The sequence below is a fragment of the Ursus americanus genome, chromosome 36, assembly GCF_024610735.1.
Source record: "Ursus americanus isolate L20-20 chromosome 36, mUrsAme1.1.p, whole genome shotgun sequence".
Classification (NCBI taxonomy): Eukaryota; Metazoa; Chordata; class Mammalia; order Carnivora; family Ursidae; genus Ursus; species Ursus americanus.
In genome coordinates, this window is record NC_142162.1 from 7,092,474 (window position 1) to 7,100,593 (window position 8,120).

An 8,120-nucleotide genomic window follows, 5' to 3' on the forward strand; every position below is an offset into this window, starting at 1 on the left:
TGGGTAAATACCTAGTAGTGCAATTACTGGATCATAGGGTAATTCTATTTTGAACGTTTTAGTAACTTCCACACTGTTTTCCACCGTGGCTGCACCAGTCTACATTCCCACCAACAGTGCAGGAGGGTTCCCCTTTCTCCACATCCTCCTTGTATAGTTTTAGCCATCGTGACAGGTGTGAGGTGGTATCTCATTGTAGTTTTGATTTGCATTTCCCTGCTGACGAGTGATGTGGAGCTTCTTTTCCTGTGCCTGTCAGCCATCTGTATGTCTTCCTTGGAGAAATGTTCGTTCAAGTCTTCTGCCCATATTTTAATTGGATTATTCGTTTCGGGGGTGTTGAGTTTCTAAGTTTTTATATATTTTGGATATATATATTTGGATTCCTGCTTTGTGGAAGATTAATTGACCATATATTTATGGGTTCACTTCTGCGTTTTCTATTCTGGTCCATGGATCTATGTGTTTATTTTTGTGCCAATACTATACTGTTTTGATCACCACAGCTTTGTAATATAACATGAAGTCCGGAATCATGATGCCTCCAGCTTTGCTTTTCTTTTTCAAGGTTGGTTTGTCTATTCGGGGTCTTTTGTGGCTCCACACAAATTTTGGGACTGTTTATTCTAGTTCTGTGGAAAATGTTATTGGTATCTTCATAGGGATTGCTTTAAATACGTAGATTGCTTTGGTATCTCTATCACTCTTATCACTCAAGAAATTCTAAAGAGATTTTAAAGCTTGTGCTGGACACAGGAATGAAAACCAAATATATATTTCTTATTACAAATCACAATAACCCACCAGCAATAAGTTTCATTCAACAAATATTCAAGTACTTACTTTGTGGCAGGCACTGTCATACTGGCGGGAGTATAGCAGTGAGGAAAAGGACTAAGGCTCCGCTTCATGGTGCTTACATTCCAGAAGGAAGAGAGAAAATAAGCAAATAAAAATACATGTTGGGTCCAGAGAAGTTTGTTGAAGAAAAATTAAGCAAGGCAAAGGAGACGAGAGAGAAAAGAAGGCAATTTGAGATACAGTGGCCAAAGGAGACTTCTCCAAAGAGTGACATTTGAACAGAACCCTGAATGACACAAAGCAGGGTCAGCAAACTGGGCTGTGGGCTAAATTTGACCGGCTGCCTGTTTTTGTAGAGCTCAAGAGCTAAGAATGATTTTTTGCTTTTATAAGTGGCTTAAAATTTTTTGAAGGAAGATTAATACTTCATGATATGTCAAAATTATATACAATTCAAATTTCAGTGTTCAAAAATATTTGTTGGAACCCATCCACACCCATTCATTTATGTACGGTCTCTGCTTTTGTCACAGTAGAGTCGAATGGTTGCAACAGAGACGACATGGCCCACAAAGCCTAAAATACTTATTATTTGGCCCTTTATGTGAAATGTCGACCCCGGACACGAGAGAGCAAGCCCTGTCAGTATCCAGGGGAGCAATGTTCTGGCAGGGACAATGGCAAGAGCAAAGGCCAGGACTGTGGTTGGCTTGTGTCCAAAGAGCTGCCCAGAAGGCGGTGTGGCTGGAGGCAGGGAGCATGAAGGGGGCTGGTAGGAAATGGTAGAAAATGAGATCAGAAAGGGAACTACAGGCCAGATCTTCAGGGGGTGTGGATTTAAGTGAGATGGGAAGTCATTTAAGGGGTTTAAAAAGAGAATGACATGATCAGACAGCTGGCTGGATTACAGACTGGGGGGCAGTGGTTCTTAGCCTAGAGCCCATGGGTAGGAAAACATGCCCATCTATATTGTCACCAAATTGTAGCTGCGATTTAACACTATTCAGTTATGAACACAGCCAACGAAACACAGCGCCTTCGTCATTGATAGAAATCACAAATATTTTCATCATATCACAGTTGTTTCAATTATCTTGAAATATCACTTATTAATATCACAGAGAGATCTTTACTGCACCTTCTACTATATCTTATTTAATGAATTAATGAAGGACTTTACATACGTATTATTACATCACAAATTTGGTTTCTTAGACATTTTAATAGTGGTGTTTCAATGTAATTTGTTTCCTGGTTAATGCACTGTGTTTTACTTCGTGTATTTAAAAATACCCTTCTGGATTCCATGTGCGTGCCAGACTGCCAAAGAGGTCTGGGGTCCCAGAAAGGCTAGGAATGGGGGAGTAAGAGAAGCATTAGAAGGACTAAGTTAGAGAAGAGAGTACTAGGTGGGTGTAGGATAGCTATTTTAATCTATCTGGCACATAGTAAGCACTGAATATATGTTATTATTGTCACTATTAACATATTAGTGGATACTACTCTGGTCTTTTAGCTGTGTGTGATATATCCTACTTTGTAATTTGCCTTTTTTCCTAGAAAATATATCACAAACATCATTCCTTGTCACTACATATTTTTAATATCACTTTAATGGTCAAAGAGTAGTTAATTGTGTCTGGTATTACCACGGTAGGCATCTTTGCAGTAGACATCTTTGCTGCAAGCATTTTGCTACATTTTTACTGCATAACTAATTAGCCATAGCCAATTTTGCCATAAAAGGTAAAATAACTGGTTGACAGTTTCATTTCATTTCTTCATTGATGAATCAACCACCTTTGGTGGAGCTAATGTGTTGAAGCTAGCTATCACTTAGGTTTCATTTCTCCATTAACAAAGTTCCCATTTTTATATTACATAAATCTCGGCTAGCCCTCATAATTAATGGTCTATCTAAAGGGTAGCCAGCCCTCATAATGGTCTATAAAGTGATGAGTATACATGGTGGTCTTAAGATAGTGGATGATAACAGCTATTTTTATTGATTTGATAGAAAATACTGGAAGTGTGAAATAAGAATGTAAAGCCAGGGGCGCCTGGGTGGCTCAGTCATTAAGCATCTGCCTTTGGCTCAGGGCGTGATCCCAGAGTCCTGGGATCGAGCCCCACATCAGGCTCCTCTGCTGGGAGCCTGCTTCTTCCTCTCCCGCTCCCCTTGCTTGTGTTCCCTCTCTCACTGGCTGTCTCTATCTCTGTCAAATAAATACATAAAATCTTAAAAAAAAAAAAAAAGAATGTAAAGCCAGAGCGCATACTATACAACACCAGAAAATAACAACATGTCAGTTACAAAGATTATAAGGCTCAGTTACAAATGGGCTACAGTATTGCAGTTTTTTCATGTTTCCCATAGAACTTTGAAACGACTATCAACGAACATGTAACAACATGCCAAGAACAAATAACAGTGTGGAAAGTGTCCACAATGCAATAATTTTATTATTTTTTTAATTTTTCATGATTTTATCTTTTATATTAAAATTGTATTATGGGGGGGGCGCCTGGGTGGCACAGCGGTTGAGCATCTGCCTTTGGCTCAGGGCGTGATCCCGGCGTTATGGGATTGAACCCCACATCAGGCTCTTCCGCTATGAGCCTGCTTCTTCCTCTCCCACTCCCCCTGCTTGTGTTCCCTCTCTCACTGGCTGTCTCTATCTCTGTCAAATAAATAAATAAAATCTAAAAAAAAAAAATTGTGTTATGGGGACACCTGGGTGATTCAGTCGGTTAAGCATCTATCTGCCCTTTGGCTCAGGTCATGATCCCAGGGTCCTGGGATCAAGTCCCATATTGGGCTCCTTGCTCAGCAGGGAGCCTGTTTCTCTCTTTGCCTGCCGCTCCCCCTGCTCGCGCTCTCTCTCTCCCTCTCTCTCTGACAAATAAATAAATAAATAAATAAATAAATAAATAAATAAATAAATAAATAAATCTCTTTTTTTAAAGATTTTATTTATTTATTCGACAGAGATAGAGACAGCCAGCGAGAGAGGGAACACAAGCAGGGGGAGTGGGAGAGGAAGAAGCAGGCTCATAGCGGAGGAGCCTGACGTGGGACTCAATCCCACAACGCCGGGATCACGCCTTTAGCCGAAGGCAGACGCCCAACCGCTGTGCCACCCAGGCGCCCCTAAATAAATAAATCTTAAAAAATAAAATAGCATTATGGCCAACTAGTTATGTGGCAAAAATGTTTGCAGCAAAGATGGCTACAACAAAGATGCTTGCAGCAAAAATACCTGGAACTGTTACTTGTAAAGATGTATCATTTATTCAATTGATCCTCAATCACTGGAAATTTACATATTTGGTTTTTTTGTTATAAAACAAACAAACATGATAAACACCAGCATTAAGTATTTGCAACATTGTTATATTTTTGCACAGCTATGTTTATTTCCTTAGGATAGATTCTAAAATTAGAATCAGGACACAGGACTCAGCCTACTTGATGTGCAAGTCAGTGTCTTGAAGATTTCCACTTCAGCTTCCCTCCTGTTTGGGATTTCATCTTTCCTCCTTGGCTCCCATATACATAAGCAGCTATCTGAGTTAACTCTCCTGATTCAACCCAACTGCCCAACGTTTCCGCAAATTCCCTCCCACACACCTTTTGTCTGCTCTATTCTGACTTTTCCATACGGAATGAAAACAGGAAACAAACTAAATTCCTACTATCCACTTGGTGGCGGTATTTCCTAAATATTGGGTAGAATATCAGGCGAAAATAAGTACTTTCTGTTATTTCAAGAGTACTTTCCATGTAAACCCAATCCTATGAAGTGATGTCCAATGTCACCTGAATGGAAAGAGGTAGGATTGCTACAGCAAATACTTACTAGGTCACTACAGCTCTATGGTAATTCTAGAAGTTTTCTGTGAGGGTTGCTTCAACAGATAGCTTGTTTTAAAATTTTTATGTTAATTTTTCTCATTAAAAAATACCAGATTGCAGAAACTTTTTGAAATAGAGAAAAGAAATTTATTTTTATTAATAGACCCTGTTAGCATGTTATTATATTTCTTTCTGGTCCTTTTTCCTCTAAGCATATTTTTATAATTGCAATCAAACTGTACATAAAATTGACTTCATTTTCCTCCTAACATTAATCACATTGAAAAATTAATATATTGAAATAAAATACATAAAAATGTTAATAACACGTGTTTCCAGGAGAGGTGGTTGTGGGTTCTATCAGTATTTGCTTTTTTAAACAATTTTGTGTTTTCTACTTTTAAAATCAGGGGGAAAAAATTAACCCTAAAAATCCTATTTGGTTCCGTTTGCATTCTATATAACCCAACATTTCTACCTCTAGATGTATCCCCAACAGGAAGGCATATAAATGTATTTTAAAAGGCAGGAACTAAATTGTTTATAGGCATATTATTTCAACTCTCAGTTGATGACCTTGCTTCCTACTCACTGAGAAAATGTAAGCAGTTACAAGAGAACTTCCACAAGCCATCTATCACCCCCCCCCGAACTGCACTCACTTGCCCCCCCCTTACTGCGGATGGAGTGACCATGCTATGACCAGCCTGTCTGCTGTGCCCTACTTAGATCTTAACCCTCTCACTTACTCAAGAACATAGTTGCCAGCAATCCTTTCCTCTCTGTCCTACATCAATTTTTTTTCCTGCTTTCTACTGGATTATTCCCATCAACATACAAATAAATATGTATTATTTGTCCCATCTTAAAAGGATCTCTCTTAATCCCAACTCCCTCTCCAGCTCCTACTCCTTCTCCTCTGTCCCTTTACAAGAAAACTCAGTGGAAAATATGCCTTTACTCATTGTTTCCAATTTCTCTCCTCCTGTTCCCTGTTGAACCTGTCCAGTCAGGTTTGATCCCAGCACCCAAACTGAGACTTCTCAAGGTCACCAAAGCCCTCCATGCTATTAAAACCTAAATTAGTTTCTCTGACCTCATCTTATTTGAACTATGAACATTTGTTTTAGTTGATCGCTCCCTCTCTTCCTCGGAATATTTTCTTCACTTTGTTCTCAGGACACCATTTACTTGGCTTTCTTCCTATCCTTTTGGCTGCCCTTTCTGTTCTGGTTCTCCCTTAGTTCTCTTCTAACTGTTTGAAGGCCCCAGTGCTGAGCTGAGTCTCTTCATTTTCAACCCACCCTCATTGAGATGCTGATTTCATTTAGTTTCATGGCTTTAAATGCCATCCTTATTTAACTGACTTCCAAATTTACATCTCCAGCTGAGGCCTCTCCCCTGCACTCCAGACTCATATATCCAGGAGTTGGCTAGACACCTCCATTTGGATAATTACTGGGCATTTCAAGCTTAACATGTCTAAAACTGAGCTCCTGAAAGCCACTTACCACCACTAACACACACACACACGCACACACACACCTGTTTCCCCTGTGGTTTTCCCCAGCTCCACTAATGACAATTCTATCCTTTCAGGTGCTTAAGTCATTTTGACATCTCTCTCACACCCCACATCTGGTTAATCATCATGTTTTTGGGGCTCTAGAATTTGATCATTTCCCATAATTTCCACTGCTCCCCCACTGGTGCGAGCCACCATCAGCTCCCTAGTAGATTACTCAAATAGTTTCACTTCTCTTCCTCTTTCTATTCTTTCCCCACCTCAGTCTGTTTTCAAGGTAGCAACTGAAGTGATTCTTTTATTTTAAAATAGTAAGTCAGATTCTATCACTCCTCTGCTCAAAACTTTCTGATAGCTCCCCATTTGGAACAAAACCCCAACTCCTTGCTGTGGCCTACAGGATCTTGTCTTTATTAACTCTCCCACTTCTTTCAATCCCTTCTACTCCGCTATCCCTTGCTCATTCTCCTGCAACCACACTGGCCTCTTTGCCATGCTGAAACAGACCAGGTACAATCCTACCCCAGGACCTTTTCATGTACTCTTTCCTCTGGAGGTGTCCTCCAAGTATCCACAGGACTAGCTCCCTCCTTTTCTTCTCAAGTCTTCACTCAAAAGTCACCTTCTCATTGAAACTCTTGAGTCCCAACCCCAACACATCATATCCCTCTTCCTGCTTTCTTTTTCCTCCTAAGTGCCAGTTGCTTTCTAACAATGTATATTTTGCGTATCTATTTTATTTATTTTCTCTCTCCAGTTGAATGTAAGCTCCATGAAGGCAGGGTCTTTGTTGGTTTTGTTCACTGACTGTTTTGGTCACTGAGACTTTGTTCCAAAGCCTAGAACACTAATGCACATGGTATATACTCAAAAAATACTTACTAAATTAACAAATGCATGAATTGAATAATGGGGGGATGGTGAGGAGGGAGATGGATTGGACAAAGAGAATAAAGATGATCAGTAGGCTGTGGGGTGTGAGGATGGAGTCACATATAACCTTCAGTGTATCAGCGGACACTTGGCTAACATCGCCGGAGAAACAGGAGGAATGAGGGTAGAAGGAGCTTGAGTGGTTTCATTTGGGTTCTGAGACGCTTGTGGGTCATTCAGGTGCAAGTAGGCATCTGGAAATGAGGTCAGAGAAGTGATCAGGAATGGAAATACAGAAGATAACCTTAAAGTCTAGAAATATAAATAAGATTGTATCTCATAATATAATAGCAATAACCAATATATTACATATTTACGCATGTTTCCATTGTATAATTTTTTTTAAGATTTTATTTATTTGACAGAGAGAGAGGCAGCCAGCGAGAGAAGGACCACAGGCAGGGGGAGTGGGAGAGGAAGAAGCAGGCTCCCAGCACAGGACCTTGATGTGGGACCCGATCCCAGGACTCTGGGATCATGCCCTGAGCCGAAGGCAGACACTTAACATCTGAGCCACCCAGGCGCCCCTCCATTGTATAATCTTAATAAATATTTAGTGAATGAAATGAGTTTCTTCTGGGAGATTGCTTAGGATGGCTAATCCTACGTAGGTACCTGTCCATTATAAGTTTTCTAAGAATTTACCAAATGTAAGCCTATCTTTGCTACTGTCTTCTTTAATGATGACATGAATGGTCATGATAAATATTTGAAGTATAAAGGACGGCCTCAGAGACAGTAAAGCAAACTCCAGGCAGCCTCACAAACACAACACATAGAATTCTACATATCAAACACCTTTAATTAAACATTACCCTGTGGAATTAATTTAAAGATACTGTCCATGAGTACTATAGAAGGTTAGATCTTAATTTTGTAATTGGAGTTATGGTACCATCTCAGGACTTCCTTGCATATGCGTACTGAGGGAAGGTGGCCTGGTATTTGACCAGGCCTAAGCCCCGAGGTCCTAAGCCCCAAGAATGGCCAAATCATCCCCTTTTC